The 9105-nt window shown below is 46.7% G+C and overlaps 1 long non-coding RNA gene across 1 annotated transcript in view; it reads right to left on the reverse strand.

Annotated features, from left to right (window-relative positions):
- Positions 1-1297: 1297 nt before the first annotated feature.
- LOC118164195 overlaps positions 1298-9105 on the reverse strand; it is a 14915-nt gene continuing 7107 nt past the window's right edge. Inside the window, exon 3 of the long non-coding RNA XR_004749368.1 lies at positions 1298-1309. This is a non-coding gene — a long non-coding RNA (uncharacterized LOC118164195). The remainder of the gene's footprint in view (positions 1310-9105) is intronic.

The following is a 9105-nucleotide window of genomic DNA, read 5'->3' on the forward strand; positions in this document are numbered from 1 at the left end:
CCCTGCCACAAGCAGTCCAGCACAGCTGGCACTAATTGGCGCTTTTCTTGGTGGCAGATCAAGTGCGGGGGAGACAATGGAGCCTGGGCTCGCCTCTCGCCTCTCATGCCTGGAGGTGATCCCCAGCCCTAAGATCAAACCCACTGCAAGCGCAGGACCAGGACCTTGCAGCAGCCACTGCTCAAAGAAGACTTTGAGACAGTAAGCACATGTCTATAGGATCTGAATTGTGTTCATATGACTGAAGAGTTGGTGTTATACCAGAAAGGGATATTTTTTGTGTGAGCAGTAATAAATTATTCTAACAGTACCAGCTTATTTGGCAAAACATATACTCATAATCTTAGACGTATCTGCTGGCAGCTTAGAGGCATAATTTTCTTTTGAACTTCAGGGACAAAAAGTCAGATGAGGAATAAAGATGTCCTCACTTCCCAACAGGAGCTTTGTTGTGCTCTGAAGAGCCCTGAGCTTAACGTGGCAATGGGGCTTCAAGGTGGTATGGTGCAATATAGAAACTAATGCAAGTTTCCAGCATCAGCTCAATGCTTGTTTCTATCCACATTTTTCCTGTTTTTCCATAGTCATGAAATGCAAATTTACCTCCCCTGAAGCACTGCCCTCCATGCTTCTGCTACAGCTGGAGAAATTTTTCTCCTGGTAGAAAAGGAGGTGCTGGAACCTTTGCCTGTGGTTCCTGGGGGCCAAGTAGCCCCAGCCCATTTCTCTTGAGATGTTTGCAGATCTTGAGGCAGGATTTTTGGTAACTGTGTGAACAGTGCATGACACGGGGTGGCTGGCTCCTGCTGACTGTGGTGTGGGGCTGCCCCACAGGGGCTGCCAGCCCGGGACCCAGTCCTGCTGCATTCAGATTTACAGCACAGCAATAAAAGCCCACAGTGAATGTTCCATTCCACCTCTCTGCACCAGTCTTGAAAATCCCCAGGGATTTTCCTGTAATAATCCTGTCTATGCCATTGACTTATAGAATAGTAATTGAGCTTCAAATTTAATTACAGTATGGGAATGCACTGTCACTTGATGGAAGATACTTCCTTGACTATTTATTGCAATAAATAGTCTTACTGACTGCAGTTTTAAATGAAAGGACTAGACACTGGGATCTCTTTTTATGGCTCTGTTTATATCCTTCCTGCCAGACACAGCATTTCAATGAAATACCAAGCCTTGGTTTCCAGAACACTCCCAGAGACTCTTTTTTTGTTAAATCTCTGTTCATGGAGGCTCATGGAGAGTTTCTCACCTGGCATTACAACCACACCCATGAAAAATTAGCAATGCTCAGGACCTATAAACATTCAAGTGCTACAGTCAAGTTTGTCTTATACGGGAATGTGAAGCGGAGGGACAGGGGATGGGAAAACACCCACAGTTGTTTAATCCCATGTTTGAATGGCACCAAGACATCCTGAGGAGCGTGTGCTCTGGGCCACCACCTTCCCACAACATCCTGCAGCTCTCACCCATCTCTGCCATGCCGCAGGGGGCTGCCAGGGCGCAGTGGCCCCCATGGACCCAAGGGAGCTGAAGCCACCCCAGTCCCATGTGTCCCAGAGCCAGGAGCAGGACCCGTGTCCCCAGGGGTGCTCAGGGTGGCACTGGTGTGGGTGGTGGCAGTGAGGTGCTGCTGTGTCTCGGAGGGAATGTGCCAACTGGTGCAATGCAGCTCCGCTGGAGCACTTCTGTGAAGTGTGATTTTTTTATTCAGGCGCTTTCCTTCAGTGATAATAAGGCGTTCAAATTACCTTCTAATGTTGGTTATTTGGAAACAACATGGAGGGAATATTTCCAGTTGTGACAGAGCATATGGAAAGGTGAGTTTCAGCAGCAGCATGCTGCACCTTGCCGCCTGCCCACAACTGTGGAAATATCGATGTTCATACTCATTAGCTGAGAAAGAGAAAACAAAACCCTCAACAACAATTTGGTCCAATTTTTTATTTTTTATTTTTATTTATTATTTTTTTTTTGCAACCAGTTTTGTGTCTGAATGAGGGTAAGCGTTCTCCCAATACTGCATATCAGTCTTTTCAGGCTTTGCAGACTCCTTTCACCCACCACCCTTTGTTCCAGGTCCTTCCTAATGCACACACAGCTCGGCCTCTGCCAGGCCAGCCCCACTCCCCAAGAGGGGAATTACCAAGTGTGGGATGAGGCAGGGAGGTTGACTGTTGTTTTTATGGGAACATTTCTGATTGTCCAAGCAAGTGCTGCATCCACAGGTGCCATCAAGGTGGCAACTTCTGGATGCCAAAGCTGAAGATGCTCAGGGGTCAGCCCACAGTTACGGAAACTTGGCTTCTTCTCCCAGAAGTGCTAAGCATCATCCTTTATACCAGAACCTCTCGCCTGGTGTTTCCTGACATGACTAGGTCATTTCTAAGAAATCACTCATTCCCTCCAGCCTCTGTGGTTGTCGTCTGTAATAGTCATTATCCTATTATCCTAGTCATTTACGTTTAGAATAGCTGTTTTTAGAGAGTAATTCTCTCCTGCTGTGACTTGATATCTACCTTTGTGATTTTATACTCCAAAATTTATCCTTTGCCAGGCTTGATATGAACCCCAGAGATGTGTGTGATCCAAAATTGGACAGTCAAATGCATCCGAACTGGTAGAAAGTTGAGCTCTGGGTTTATAACACCCAGGTGGTTTTCACCTGCCAGGAGGTCATGCTAGATGGTCCAGACTGCTTCAGGCTGGAGGTACTTGGACTTCTATCAAAAATCATTGCTGAGGCCTGTTTTTCCTTACTTCTACTTTGCTCTGATTGTTTCCAACCAGAAAATTTTGGCTTATGGGTACAGTCAATCATTTCAAAGCTGATGCTTATTTTATAATCTAGTCTAGTTAATTTTCTTTCATATTTTTTTTGCAGATAAATCCCATATATCTTCTGACTCCACCTCATATCAGCTTTCTTACAGGCATATCTGATGTAGGTATATCTGATTACTCTTGCTGATAGCTAAGCCTAGAGCTCAGCACTTTTTTGTTCTTTCTTACATTTCAGTGAATTTCATTGTCCAAATGGAAATATGGAACTGCCCCGTCACAATGTTTAGAAAAATTACCATTATGTGCAGTGTGTGGCCTGAAATGACCATGGCCTGTAACAAAGCTCCTGTTGACCAAAGCACAGGAGTGCAGGAGCAAAGCTGCAGTCATGCAGGGATGAACACGTCCTGCGGGGTGACCGCCTCCCCTTCTGATGGGCTCAAACAGGATCAATGGCAGAGGCGGCTCTCCTGCCATCCTCCTGCTTATATGCCAAGCTGACACCGATTAGATGTGAATGCTGTGAAGTCTTTTCTCCAGACAGCTTGAAATACAGCCTTTTAAATTTCCATTCAGTCCTGAGCAAGTGTTTGAAGAATATCCACTCATTTCCTTTCAAGGGGTCAGACATGTCTAAGCCTTATGCTGGAGAAGTTTTCTTGATGAATAAATAAACATAGACAACAAGACAAATCTCATGAACAACAGCCAGGATGGTTTCTGACCCATTAAGGGAATTTATGAAAACTCAATACAGTTTTAGAAAAAAAAAAAAAAAAAAAGTTTACTTAGATGATGGACATCTGCTGAATATTAATCTTTTCAGGGTATATTGCAGCCTTTCACATAGAAAGCCTGAATTATTCAAGAGCATTTGCATGCTGAGATACAGCAAATTTACAGGCAGTACAAATCAGACTTTCAAGTCTTAATATTAAAGGAAACCAAGTGCCAAACTTGGCTTCATAATACTTCATTGGCCATTCTCTGCTAAATAAAACAATTAAACTGCTCATTAAAACTCAACATACATCATTTTGAAGCAACAGCGACCTTTAATACTTCTATACATCACAAGCAAAATAACCGTGGCACAGTGCAAATTCATATTTTAAGCCAGTTTCTGTAGGATGGCATCACAACCTCATGCCCCAGTGAAGCACAGGCGCAGCAGCCTCTGCCCTAGGGACGTGACTGTCTTCAATGGCCATCACAGTGGGGGGAGGCCGGTGGTGTCTCCTGCTGCCACCACAGTGCTGGTGGGGCCGCTGAGGAAGTGTCTGCCTTATTTATGTAAGAGCTGCCGCTTTTGGGTGCTGTCACTCACACATACCCTGGAAAACACAGTGCTCAAAGAGATGCTACTCTAGTACAGCATATGCCAGAGGCAAAACTCTCTCTATATATAAAAGCAACCCTTGTAAAAAAAAAAAAAAAAGAATTAGAGCAGAATTATCACACATCATCATCTTCCTGACCACAGACCAGCTGGTGCAATGCTTCACTGAGTCCACCTTTCAGAAACACTTCCTTGGTTAAAAACCCTTGCTGTCATCATTGATTGATTGATTGATTGATTGATTTTGTCCCATCAGACTTTCCCCAAATGAGCCAAATATCTGTTTTTATTAGCAGCTCTAGGCTAGGTGGGGGACAAGGTGGTGTCAGTGGCCTGGAGTGGAGATGGGACTTACTGGTTAGGATAAAGCACCTCTAATCAGGGGGGGCATCTCACCTTCCTCTGCAGTGCTCAGGCTTTCCAGGATCACTGGTCTCTCTTCATGTCCAGCACAGGGAAAAACACTTCCAGGTGTACAAGCACAAGTTTTACATGCATGTGATACAAGGTTAAAAAACAAGACTGCATCCTGGGTGCAGATTTCAATGCCGATTTTCATCAAAAGCCCTGCTCATGCAATTACGGACCTTGATCCAAAACTGAAGCTGCTGCCGGGGACAGTCCCCTTGGAGAGAGCAGTGCCCTTGACATGCACGGCTCATGAATGTTTCAGTGGTGCTGGCTCATCGTCAGAGCTCATACATTAGATTTCCACTGCTTGTTGTTAAAAACAAATGTCTGATATATTTTGAGGTTATTTTAAAGCCAACATATACATTTAGTCATTATTTCCCCCCCCCCCCCAATCTATAGAGGTGAATGTGTGTAGGGACCCTGTGCCTGCTGGAGTCAGTGGTGCCTACTGCCTACTGGTTCCAAGGGACTTGGCATTCATCTCTCACAGGAAATTGTCCTACAAGGCCTAAAGAGCACCTCATGTTCCCTACCCTAGTTTTTCCCTTGCCCTAACCATTCTGCATGTTCACTACTGGTCTGTGAGTAGCTGAGTGTGGAAGTGCAGGGAAGCCATGAGAGACAACTGAGCAAAGCTCTCGCAGGGGTTAGGATGACAGATATTTGGCAGTCTTCTGAGTACCTGGGTGTTGGCCACATTTTTCTCTCTTCAGATTTGCCAGTCAGAGGCCTTTGTGTGCCCAAGTGTGGGAGGATGAGAAGACACAGAGCACTACGGATGGGCAAGATGTCAAGAATTTGTCATGTGTCCCGCTACCTGCTGAGCCATAGGACCTGGTCCCAACTATAGAAACACCTCAGCTTTTGCAAGGATTAAGCAGGCACCACCATCTTGGCCCCAAACCCCTCCTGTATGCTTCCCTCACTCCTCAGTGTGGCTGGTCAGATCTTCAGCCAGCATAAATCAGGGTTGCTCCTTTGAAAACAGTGCTATGACCTGAGAGCAGCTGTAAATTCAGTGTGGCACACTGCCTGGCAGCTCACCCAGCTGTGTTTGATTTACATCTGGATCCACTTGGAGATTCACGTCAAATGCATTGCCACGAAAAAAAAAAAAAAAAAAAAAAAAACCCCCGGGGGGGGGGGTAGGAACGAAGCAAGGAAGCAAGGCGGAAGGCTTGCAAAATGCCCTCTGCTGGAAGAAGCCAAGCCCCACAGAAAACATACGGCTGGGAGATGATTCAGGCACTGATTTTTCTCTCCCTTTGCCCTGACGATGTCAAGCTTCCTGTGATTACTGATTACGATGATCACAATGATTCTGGTGTATATGTGTTTGTGCACACATGTGCAGTGGCTTCTTGCTAAACCTGATTCAATTGGACATAGCCAGATGGTACAAAAGCTTACCGGAATTTCATTTTCAAATAAACCACAGACTTGGATGAGCTAATGTTGTTCCACATAAAAAGCCACAAAATTCAACAAAGTGATGTTGTTTCAAGTAGAGGAGATGTCAAGCGAGAGAACCATCCGGTCTGCTCTGAAAGAGCTACACACTCCCACTCATGCTTTTAGAAAGTGTTTACGTACAAACTCTGGGAATACAGTGCAGCAGCAGAGTTTAAGCATTTCTCCACAGCTGATGTCTGCGGAGCAGAGCATTGGCAGAAACTGCACAGGATTCACATCTGCTTGCAAGCCTTCCTGCTTTATTTTAAAGGCTCATGAAAAGCTGACAGCCCCAGAGGAACTGCAGCCTCCATAGGCAGCTATGCCAAGCACTGCAGGGGATGTGGCCCCCTGCATACGTCCTCACCATGTTCACTGAGCAGGGGATGGGACCGCCTGCTGTGCTTGACTCATTGACTTGCTGGACCCCAAAGTGCAGACCAAGAGGCCTTCTCCGCACTGTGATGTGTAGGGTGGAAGCTGTAAAACCAGCAGCAACAGAGGCTGAGCAGGCTGTGTGGAGCTGCAAGAGAGCGAGCCCAGTGCTCAGGGCCAGCAGCCACAGCTCGGTCTCCCACGTGCCTCTGGCAGAGCCACAAGGGCTGCAGGAGGGCTTCAGTGGGGCAGCAGTGGGACCTACAACTCCCGGGCCCTTAGAGGAGCCAGGTCTCCAGATGGGGAGCTGCAAGACGTGCCAGTGCTGCTGCTCAGAGGAGATTCATGGGTTATGGGGCCCTTCACCATGACCCAGCACTGCAAGAAGTAACACCAGCCACAAAGGCAACAGTAAGAGCTTGGCTTCTGCGTTTGAAATACAGCTTTCTATTGATGTGCTGCTGTGGAGCAGGCTCAGGCTGATGGATGTTGCTCTGCCTTGGGCCAGGGATCTCTTTCTCTGGCTGTTTTCATGACTATTTTCAGCTGTTGTTGTGGTGCATTTTTTATTTCAGCCAAGAGTAGGCCCACACAATGTTACTTAGAAAGCACCCGCGGCTCTACTGCCAGACTGTCCTCTAAAAGGGTCGCTCTGGTGGCTCTCTTGCCATGCGTGACCATGTTCCTTGGCTGCACCCCATGTGTGCCGTGGCCCAGGGCTGCACAGGAAGCCCCTGGCCAGGTGTTCCTGCATCACACCGTGGTGGAAAGGGCACAAACTCAACATCCCTACTGCCTAGGGAGGAGAAAAAGCCACTTGCTGGAAACATGCTCTGAGGCTTCACCCCACCAAAGCTCTTAGGCCCCTGCAAAGGCAGCAAAGAAGTAACACCAAAGGCATTCCCCCCCCCCCCCCCCAAACTCTCAGTCCTGCAGAATGGATTTTGTTTCAATTACATCTTTATAAATAAATTTCTATTTTGCACTCACCTGTTCAGTCTCTACAGTAGTTAGAATCAATAACACTGATAATTATCTGTCAGAGCATTTATACATCACTGGAAGGTGACTAACAAGGAAAAGCCTTTTTCTTTATGTATATTTTTTTCTGAGCACTCTAAGTGAATTAACCAGCAACAAGAGATGGCAGATTGATGGTGGCTGGAGACTACATACTAATTTTTCCCCACAAATAGATGTGTTCTCACAAGCAGAGGCAATTGACCTCTTCCCGACAGCTCTGGCAGTGGAGTTGCCCCCACAGGGCTATGACCCCTTTCCCTGTCCCCCGGCTCATACCAGCTGTCAGAGGTCCCTTGGGTCTTTGATGGGAGCTGGTTCTTAGCCAGAAGCAGCCAGCTTATGCCTCGTAAAGCACCAAGAGCTCTTGAGCTATCATCTACATCAGGGTTCTTCTTTTTGCCCTATGACCTACAAACCCCTCAAAAACATATGCAAAAGGACTTTTTTTTACAAAATGTTTTTTGCCCCAGCTAAAACCTGCATTGCCTTGCAGTGCCTTGCTGGTATCAGCCTACCCAGGTCCTGGAGCAGGAGGTGGGCATCTGCCTGTGCTATACTCAGTACTCCTTGTAGTCCCAACAATTGTGCCGAAGGGGCCACAGAGCACTCATGTCCTCTTTCATCCCTTGTGTGTACTACAAGCCTTGCACAAGTAAAAAGACAATATGATAGCTAGCGGTGAATAAATCAATAATTCCGTCTATGAGGAACTTCTCCCACTCCCTTCTTTGTGGAGCTGTTGGGACACCATCCAATGCAAAAACATTTTTTTTTCAAGCAGAGGCAATAATTTACACTGGTGTAAATCAGAATTGCTGCTCTGACTTCAGTGGATTTACACCACATGATTCATGCTCTTGCTTGCAAGCATAAAGCCTGAATCCCTGGCCAAAAGGCTCACAGCTCCAGCAGCAAAACGGCTGGAAGCAAGACTGAGGAGTGCTGAGGCCTGCGAGGGCTGTACAGCAAGTTGGTAGCAGAGCGTGGGAGGGAAGCCAGGGGTTTGTTTCCTGCTACTGGTACACACAGTGTACCTGCTGGTACTCTGCTGGTACTCTTCTGGTACAGCGTACTCTGCTGGTTCCTAAATGACCCAAATGAGAGCTGCCTGTCCCAAGCCGTGAAAACTGCTCATGTTCTGGATCCCAGCACAGGCAGCTGTCAGGTCTGGGAGTTCAGCTGAGGGGATCCCTCCCTCCTCTGGTAACTTCCCATGTGGCAGGGGTGAAGAGCAAAGACCCCCTATCTCTTCTTTCCTCCCTCACTAAGCATCTTGGGAACTATTTTTTCTGTGGGATTTTTGCCCCCCCTGGTGCTCTGGTTCATTTGTTATATGGATGGGAGCAAATAGTCATCATGGGAGCAAATAGCCATCAGCAGAGACTCTCCCAATCCCAGAGGATCCCAGCTTCAAATATGGGCCAAGACACAATGGCTGGTGGTTCTCCCTCCCATCAGCACCCACTGGCATTGTGAAGTGCCAGCCTTTCCGCTCATGACATGGATGCTGACACTGGGATGTGTGGCTCAGAAAGGGGTTCAGCAGGGTGATCTCAGAGGTAGTCTGGTAGAGTTTATTTGGGAATGAAAGGAGGAAGAAGAGCATTTCTACTTTATTCCCTTTTCTTGTGGATCTTTTTTTCTTTTCTTTTTTCTTTTTCTTTTCTTTTCTTTTCTTTTCTTTTCTTTTCTTTTCTTTTCTT

The sequence above is a fragment of the Oxyura jamaicensis genome, chromosome 1, assembly GCF_011077185.1.
Source record: "Oxyura jamaicensis isolate SHBP4307 breed ruddy duck chromosome 1, BPBGC_Ojam_1.0, whole genome shotgun sequence".
NCBI classification, from domain to species: domain Eukaryota; kingdom Metazoa; phylum Chordata; class Aves; order Anseriformes; family Anatidae; genus Oxyura; species Oxyura jamaicensis.